The sequence below is a fragment of the Calonectris borealis genome, chromosome 2, assembly GCF_964195595.1.
Source record: "Calonectris borealis chromosome 2, bCalBor7.hap1.2, whole genome shotgun sequence".
NCBI lineage: Eukaryota > Metazoa > Chordata > Aves > Procellariiformes > Procellariidae > Calonectris > Calonectris borealis.
The window spans coordinates 29,315,191-29,325,027 of NC_134313.1; positions in this window are offsets into that span (position 1 = coordinate 29,315,191).

A 9,837-nucleotide genomic window follows, 5' to 3' on the forward strand; every position below is an offset into this window, starting at 1 on the left:
TTTGGACCACACTATGACAGCGCTGGGCCAGTTTCTGCTAGCTGAGTGGAAGCAGTGTTGACATTTTCATCACAGTAAAGGAATACAGGATGAGTTACAGGAATAAGTAGTTAGTTGCTGCTTTCTACAGATCTTTAGGAATTTTGTCAGAGTTGGAAGGCAAGCTTGATAGTAAGGGTGAAAGGGAAGAGGCATGCTCCATTTGATCCAAGTTCTGTGTCTGTAGCGCTGTGGTGAGCTCTGTGTTTTGTTGCCACACCAAAATAGAAGTTCCAAAAAGATAAATTGGTGACTTGGAGTTCCCAAGATAAAGAGGGGCTTCCGAGGGGAAAATTAAACTAAATCATTACTGCTTCTGGAAACCCCCCTTTTTTTTCATTAGTATATTAAAAGACATTCTCTCAAATGATGTCAGTGGCATCACAGCTGGCTTAAGGTTTCATTGTTGACGTTATGTGGCATAAACTGCAGCTAAAATACAAAGTAATTGCAGTGCAAATTAAAGTTTAAAATATTCCTTTGAGATTGTGTTGAAACTGTTACCTGTTGTAAAACTCAAATACAACGTGATGTCAACTGAAGTAGTATATGTGGTGTTCTGATTTCTAGATTGACTGTATAATTGGCTTTAAAACAATGCTGTAATGGCGTTCAGGAAAGCCATGTAACAATACCTGTTGACTTTCTGTTTCCAACTGGAAATTGGGTCACAGCTTCATATCTGAGAGACTTGTATTACCCTCTCTCTTAGTATGTGCAATTGATATTCTTTTTAATCACTTTTAACAATTTTTGAGAAATACTTTCCTAAGTGTATTTCTCAATCAGTATAAAACCTAACTTGTTTCAGCAGTTCATCACATGTAAAAAAATCTAAACTTTATTGTTCTCAGTGTTACTGATTTTTACTTAAAATCCCTTTGGTATCTCTAATTGTAAGCAGGATCCCTTCTTGTAATAAGCGCAAAATGACTTGCAGGAAAAATCAATGGCAGATTTAAGGATAATCAGTGACTAAATGGTGAACTCTGATTAGTTTTTACGCTTTCAGTATGCTGAAGATTGAGAAAATAAGCATTTTCTTGTAAAACTCCATCTGTCTGTCTATGCAACAATAGTGACACGTCAAACTTCACTCACAGAGGAAGTGCAGCTCCCTCATCAGTGAAGAGTACGTGATGGACTTCCCAAAGGTGTGTTCGTTAGGAGAAGAGAAAGGTGATGGAGACAACCTGTAGCGAAGCTGCTTGTGCCAGTGCTAATTTGTGCGTTCCTGTCTAGTGGTGTTAGTGGGATACAATGCTCACCTAGAAGAAACCTGAGCATATCTGTATCTGAAAGCACTGGCATTTTCCACCCCAGTTTTCTGGAATCACATTGAAGAGTTAAATGCGTGGTTGAATTATTTCTATCTGAATAATCCTGGCATAACGAAAGAATACGAACCAGAAAGTCGGAATCTAGGTCCCAGGGCCTGAGCACAGGACTGGGGAGGAAAAGTAGGTTTCTGTTTTCTTCCTGTTCCTGGGGCTGGCTGCCAGACCACGTCAGAACAGCTTTGCTTGTTATTGCAGAGGCCTTTAGCAAAGCACAGACCCGTTAAACTGTAATTTGAAAATGTGCAGTTGACAATAGAGAAGATGCATAGTACGCTAATAAAAACAACTGGTAGAATATCTGATAATCACCTTCAATGTGTTATTTATGCAATAAACTTTTTTGGGGCCTAATTAAATCCACGCTGTTTCTGATAGTGCTGCTGCTACATTTGAAGGAGCAGGTGATGTAATCTGTAATTTGCCATCTGTCTCACTCTGTCAGGTGATAAATGACCTGATACAGCAAGCTGTGCCTTTCATGTTGCTTGTTATCTAATGGAGATAAGAATAAAAAAGCACTCTTCATTCTCAAAGAGAAGTTTCAAAGTCTTTCATTATGATTGTAGAGAGGTTCCCTATTCATGTGGGCTTCCTATGGTTTTGATAAAATGAAAGATTTTGTTGAATACTGTTTCTAAATGATGGAAAGAGTAAACCATGTTTACTCTTGACTTCTTCTTTGAATTTTTAACTTTTGAGAATTCCCACATTGAGCCTTTCATTCTTGTTAAGAAGTCTTTGGTCTGACTCTTCCCTTCACATGGGAATTTTCTGAAGGTCCATGTTGATAATGAGATAATCAAAAGTCCACAGCAAAGAGGATATTTTTTTGTGCGTAATATTCCTCACGGTTTGATTAGTGTTGTAATGAATATAGTTCTCTCTCTTGAATTTAAGAAATATTTGGCGAAACTGGTTTTGAAAGTGTGACAGCTATGTTGATGAGCTTAGTCTTCAGCTTGCGAAATCCAGGAGTGCAGCTACTGTGTGTTCAGTACATGATGATACGGACTTGTAAAATGCTTTTCACGCCTTGTATCGCTGTATAAAAGATCAACTAAAATTAAACACATTTTCCAGACTGAGGTGGTATTTGCTTTCTGACATTCTTCCCTGTGGGCAGCATAGGCTGGAAAGAGCTTTTAGATTTCTGCTGTAAACAGTATTCACACAGATGTTGAGAAGAGGGTACAAAATACAGAAAGATGCTTTTTTTTTCTGGGAAATGTGTATCTGTGGAACTCGTAGCTATCTGAGAGACAGGCCCCCAATACATAGATGTGCATGCACCCCTTTATATTCATATATATGTGTATAAACATGCACACTACATGCATGTCTTTACTAATAGAAAGACTCGTTTTTCTGAAGTAATTTGTTGCATCCTTGTCCCTCCATCTAGAAGAATTTTAGTGCCTTCATTTTTATGGACAGTAAACACCAAATCCAGTTGTGTTGTTTTTAAAATTCACCAGATGAACTGTGTTTCCACAACAGCACAGAAAGTTGTACAGATCTCTTTGTTGTCAAGGCAAGATGTTCAGATTTAAAGAAGCTATGGTTTCATGATGCAATTCTAAAAACTGATTTAATCCTATTCGAAGAGGAGTAATTTTCTCCCTAAATAAGTCAGGTTTCAAATGTCATGGTTGTCGTGGTTTCAAATACTTTCCTTTCAGTGCAGTTTCTCCTTATATGCCAGTTTTTGGAAAGAATAACTTTCTGGTTTGTTCCCAGTTATGGAAGTGTAATTTATACTGCCTATATGCCTTAGGTCTGGCCTTTTTGGTCATTTGTTTCATAAATATATCTGGGTTTAACAAAACAGCTGGAATTACACTGAAAATCAGAGACCAATACCCTTTGCAATCATCTTGTGTAGTCTCCTACCAGCCTGAACCAACCCCTCCTTGTTAGCATGTGCCACACACTAGCTGGGCCGCTCCTGAACATCTGGATTCTTTTGGAAATTATTACCTATTGTTTTAGATTACTGTTTACACAATTTTGCATTAAGAGATCTGCATGAAAGTACTTGTATCCAGCTATTGCGACATGTCGACACTACCCAGCTGACTGAATCAAGGGGCAGAGCTGCTAGGAGCATTTCTAGCAGTTTGGAGGGGAGGGAGGGAGTGCTTGGGAGTACAATACTTCTGAGTCACCTGGGATTTTATTTCCATCTTGTGCTACAGCTGTGGTGGTGCCCATGAGTGATGACACGTCATAAGTATAATGTCAGGATAAACTCTGGTGCTCTCTTGAAGATAAATAATATTTCCTTTCAGCACTAGCAGTTTAACAAAGCCACCCCACACTTGAATCATTTTGATGTTTATTTGCTATTCTCACTGAGCTTCCTCTTTTCCCCTCTTGCTTGTGGGACATGGGCAATTTTATGATGCCTGTCCTCTTCCTAGCCACCTGCTTTGCATGAACTCAGTGAAGCTTTCTGTGTGGAAGTAATGCAGAGGCAAAAGCTCGGTGGAGGAGGAGGAAGGGAAAGAGGGGGAGATTTTGATGGATTCTGCTTGGACACAGTAACACTGTGGTACTTTTCTGTACGTTTCTCAACATGTGCTGTCTTGGATTCTCTGGGGCCACATGGAGCCCAGGTCTCTTGGTACTGAATCCATGCTAATAAATTAAACATGCGCTGGACCATTTCTTAGCAATGAAGCCAGCTAGCATGGGATGACTGTCATCCATCCAAAACAGAGAATGTGCATCAGAAATGCCTGTTAAGAATAGTTCCTGGCTCTAACTCCTGAAGCATGGGGATTGTTTAGGAGAGTGGTATTTCTCATGGGCCAAAAGGGATTATTCTAATAGTCTTCTGACAGAACAATCTTCTGGCAGAAGATCGAGTGCCAGGGCCTGGGAGCATTCCCTGACACCTCTGAATTTACTAGCACAAGTAGTATAAGGTATTCAGTGGTCTGCTGTGTTCAGGATCGGGCTATGTTCTTTTTTTAGGCTGGGGTATTTCCTCAAATGCTTCAGCTTCTCCCTTCCCCCTGCTTCTAGGTTTTAATCTTTATTTTGATTTTCAGTCTAAAATGCTAATGTTCTTGGTGTTTCCCACAAAATTATTTCAGCTGAGAGCAAGCTGAAAGATTTACTTTCAGCAGTGCATTAGAGCAAAATTTATTATTCTCCCTTTTTTCTCTTTTAAAATTTAAACTGTTATACAAGTGTGGCAGATTTGATGCAAAGCACTGCCTAGAGTGTCAAAAATCTTCCAGGTTTGTAGTTACAGTTCCTAGAAGTACATAATTTATTGGAGCTCTGTCCTGTAGCTTGAATAGCTACAATTCTCTCCAAATAGCTGTCAAGCTGTCAGTCATGACAGAGTCATAAAGGATAACATTCGTTACTTTACTACAAGACTGCAAGGAGAGGTCTAGGTAATCAAATCAATGCACAGAACCAGGTGGTCAAGTGGGGGCTGGAAATGTTAAACATTTGCATTTGCTTTTTTTCTGTTTTGTGTTGGCACTTCAATAAGGGTAAAAAATCAGTGTGTTTATTTGACAACATCTATGTGCCTTGAAATCAAATTAAGATGCAGTCTATCTGTAAGTGAAATGAGGAGCTAAGTCTTTTAGGACCTGAGCATACTTAGTACAGTACAAGACTGAATTCTCAATAGAAGCAACAGCCCCAGGTTTGAAACTCTTCAGGCTTGAGCAAGGTCAAATCTTGCCCAAATTCTTTGATTCTGAACCATCTCCAATAGATACTCTTTCGTTTAATGAAATGTCATTTTTCTGGTATGAAACGAATGGTTATGGCAACACTTTTTCTTTTCTTTTCTTTTCTTTTTTTTTTTTTGAGAGAGAAATAAAGCCTCCCTGGTGTTTGTTGACTACAATGTTCAGCCCATTCACTGATAATCCAAGCCTTACTCATTTTGTCAGTAAGTGCAATTAATTCTTGTTTATTTAGGAGCAGGTAATTGCTGATGAGTATTCTGCTGAAGGTCTATGGCTTTTAGCAACAGTACTTACATCTTGAGGAATTTATAGTAAGCCAAAATGAAGCAACCCTGTTAATCATTTCCTTGGTTTTCAGGCATAAATACATGGCCCTCTCTTCCTGTTTGTATTCGTAATTAGCATGTGTCATCTGGGAATAACGTAAGGCATATTTTCAGCACAAAGATAACAGTTTGGGAGAGGGTAAATTCCAGAAAAAGATCTTAAAAAAAAAAAAAAAAAGAAAAAAGATGGTGGAATATTTTAATGAACAATGTATATGTAAAACAGATATTAAATGAGGACCCCATTTACCAACCCACATGTGCAGGGTACCAAACACCACTCCTACAGGTTCAAATTGTCTGAATGCCTATAGGTATTAGCATGATTCTTTCCCAAGTCTCTAGACTGGAGCACACCGACTTCTTCTGTGGGGTCTTCTGTCAGCTTATTGACACTTGGCCAATATATGAAATGCCTCTAAAGATTTAACAGGCCTGGAGTTACCACAGGTCACCATCATACAGGGAAAAATAGCACAGACAGGCTAAGATGGTAGTTGGGACGGGGCAGAAAGACATTTTTTGGGTTTGGGAATGCATTTGAAGTGATCTGCAGAATGAAGGTGTTTCCCTGGAGTGCAATTCAGAAAACTAGACGCGTCGACATGATATACTCTTTATTGGCAATGGTGAAAATGTGATGTTATTGTCTCGGATAAAATGTATGAAAAGAAGACACCCTAACAACTAGCTCCTATCAGTTAACACCTTCACAGCTTTAGTGTCCTTTAGGCGTCCCAAAGACATCTGCTGAATCCACTGAATTCAGAAGTGTGTGAGATAAGTGACAAATTTTTCATTTTACTCAAACAGACATCAGCGTGAACAGGCTCAGACCTTGCATGGTGTAGCACAACAGTACCAGGTGCCATATTTCTGCATTTTAAAATATAGTTTAATGTTTAACAAAAACTTCTAATGAATTTTTCATTAAAATGAAGATTTAGCACACCACAGCTGCATACACAATGGTCTGTCTGGTTCTACGGCTGTTGAATATAAATCATGGAAGAAATTTTCTGAAGTTTACAGTGATTATTCTGTATTTTGCCTCTGTGGGTAACAGACCCAGTGTCTGTGTTAGAATGCCCTAATATACTTTTATATTAGAAAGAATAGTCCCTCCTTGTTAATAAAAGGCTCGTGCACCTTATTCCTTTTCCAATGTAAAAAGCTTGGACTGAAAAACCCCACAAAAAATTTAGACTGCTGCTTAAAACTGAATTTTCAGGTAATGGTCATCCAGTAGAACTGCGTACTAATTTTCTACTGTATTCTTTCAAGTATGTTTATTGTATGTTTCACATGCCACCTTGTGGTCTTTGATGAAAAAGAGAAATTTTGTCTGATTTGGTAAACTGGAAATATGTTTCTGTGTAAATATTTCCAGTAAGTGAAAATCTCTAGTATAGATGCATATCTCAGCAAATTTATCAAAACTAAATTTTCAAAAGTTTTATAAAGAATAAGTTTTAAGAGCATCAAGTACAAATTAGTTTAGAACATGACCTCCAAGCTGACAGTGTTTATGTTGTAGTAATTGCGCTATACACATAGTCAAAATAAAGATGAAATACCAGAGGAAATATGCAGGATGAGAATTCTTTTCATCCCCAGCATAGAAGCATCAATAAGAATATTGTAGATGCTGGCCAAGAAAACAACTGCGACTTAGTCAGTGGTACTGACATTCCAGGAACTGTTCTCATAAGAAGTTAGTTCCGGCAAACTATCAAGATGGTATGATTTTAGAAGATTTTCACTACCTGAAAAATAGTTGTCTTTTCAGATCAGAAAATATTGTGGTTTTAAAACAGTTAAGAAGTTTGTTTTGCGGTTGCACCTTTCCTGAGTGACAAAATGGGAAGTTAATCCCCTTTAAGTTTTCTTCAGTGAGAAGTTCCGAGACAAGTTAGAACGCAATCTGGCCACTGTTGTAAGAGACAACAAAAATGTTTTTACAAATATATTAATGACAAAAAGAGAGCCAAGGAGAATCTCCATCCTTTATTGGATGCGGGGGGGAACATTGCCGTATTCCGCTGACAAGAATAACACTGAGGTACTTAACGCCTTCTTTGCCTCTTTAATAGTCAGAGCAGTTATCCTCAGGGTACTCAGCCCCCTGAGCTGGAAGACAGGGATGGAGGGATGACGAGCAGGATAAACCCCCCATAATCCAAGAGGAAGTAGTTAACGACCTGCTACGCCACCTGGATGCTCAGAAGTCCATGGGGCCGGATGGGATCCACCCGAGGGTACTGAGGGAACTGGCGGAGGAGGTTGCCAAGCCACTCCTCATCATTTACCAGCAGTCCTGGTTAACTGGGGAGGTCCAGGACGACTGGAGGCTTGCCAATGTGAGGCCCATCTACAAGAAGGGCCGGAAGGAGGATCCGGGGAACTACAGGCCGGTCAGCCTGACCTCAGTGCCGGGGAAGATTATGGAGCGGTTCGTTTTGAGGGCACTCACGAGCCGTGTGTGGGACAACCAGGGGATCAGGCCCAGCCAGCACGGGTTCATGGAAGGCAGGTCCTGCTTGACCAACCTGATCTCCTTCTATGACCAGGTGACCTGCCTCGTGGATGAGGGAAAGGCTGTGGATGTGGTCTCCCTGGACTTCAGTAAAGCCTTTGACGCTGTCTCCCACAGCATTCACCTAGAGAAGCTGGCGGCTCACGGCCTAGACAGGTGCACTCTTCGCTGGGTAAAAAACTGGCCAGGCCCAGGGACTTGTGGTCAACGGAGTTAAATCCAGTTGGTGGCCGGTCACGAGCGGTGTTCCCCAGGGCTCAGTTTTGGGGCCAGTTTTGCTCAATATCAGTGATCTGGATGAGGGGATCAAGTGCTCCCTCAGTAAGTTTGCAGACTACACCAAGCTGGGCAGGAGTGTTGATCTGCTCGAGGGTAGGAAGGCTCTGCAGAGGGATCTGGACAGGCTGGATCGATGGGCCAAGGCCAACTGTATGAGGTTCAACAAGGCCAATGCCAGGTCCTGCACTTCGGCCACAACAACCCCAAGCAACGCTACAGGCTTGGGGAAGAGTGGCTGGAAAGCTGCCCAGAGGAAAAGGACCTGGGGGTGCTGGTTGACAGCCGGCTGAACATGAGCCAGCAGTGTGCCCAGATGGCCAAGAAGGCCAACGGCATCCTGGCCTGTATCAGAAATAGTGTGGCCAGCAGGAGTAGGGAGGTGATCGTGCCTCTGTACTCGGCACTGGTGGGGCCGCACCTCGAATCCTGTGTTCAGTTTTGGGCCCCTCACTACAAGAAGGACATTGAGGTGCTAGAGCATGTCCAGAGAAGGGCAACGAAGCTGGTGAAGGGCCTGGAGCACAAGCCTTATGAGGAGCGGCTGAGGGAACTGGGACTGTTTAGCCTGGAGAAGAGGAGGCTGAGGGGAGACCTCATCGCGCTCTGCAACTACCTGAAAGGAGGTTGTAGTGAGGTAGGTGTTGGTCTCTTCTGCCAAGTAACTAGCGATAGGATGAGAGGAAGTGCCCTCAAGTTGCGCCAAGGGAGGTTTAGACTGGACATTAGGAAAAATGTCTTTACTGAAAGAGTGGTCAAGCCTTGGAACAGGCTGCCCAGGGAAGTGGTTGAGTCACCATCCCTGGAAGTATTTAAAAGACGTGTAGATGAGGCGCTTAGGGACATGTTTTAGTGGGCATGGTGGTGTTGAGTTGATGGTTGGACTTGATGATCTTAGAGATCTTTTCCAACCTTAATGATTCTGTGATTCTATGATTCTAAGTTGAGAATGGAAATTTGAATCTAACCTGCTTCTCTAAGTCTGGAAGGATTCAAAGTTCTTGTAGGAAAATACTGTGTTATAAATGTTATTATTTGTTATTTCTTTATGACTCAAAGGTTTAAACTTGGGTTAGAAATATTTGTAAATTAATACGAATTAAAAAAAGATTCTGTTTGCTTAAATAGTGTCAAAACTGATCAAAGATAATTGAAGAGTACAAGGAATAGGTGAGAAAGAGGGAGAAAATAATAAGGACAAGGACAGGTAAGATTACATGGGTTTTATGCATCTGATAGTTAAAAAATCTTTCACGGTTCTGATTATTAATTTATTATGCAATTGTTAGCTGGCTAATATTTTTTAGTATGACCATCGACTCAGACTTGCAGAAGAAGACAGTAGCCTCAGGCTGGCTTATGGAAGGTGTTAAACTCACTGAAGGCTTCTGTGCTTATGAATGAGTGTCATCATACATTGCTCTTCTTGTGACACTAGAAGTGCATACATTGCACTTCAGAGACAGTAAGTCACTGTTTTATGTGCTGTGTCTGCCTGACCATTAAACCAAATTTATGAGCCTCTTCAGGTGTCCAAGTGCCCATACTTCTTTGAAAAACGTGGTCATTATACATTTTTTGCGCACCAGCTGAGATTTTATTTT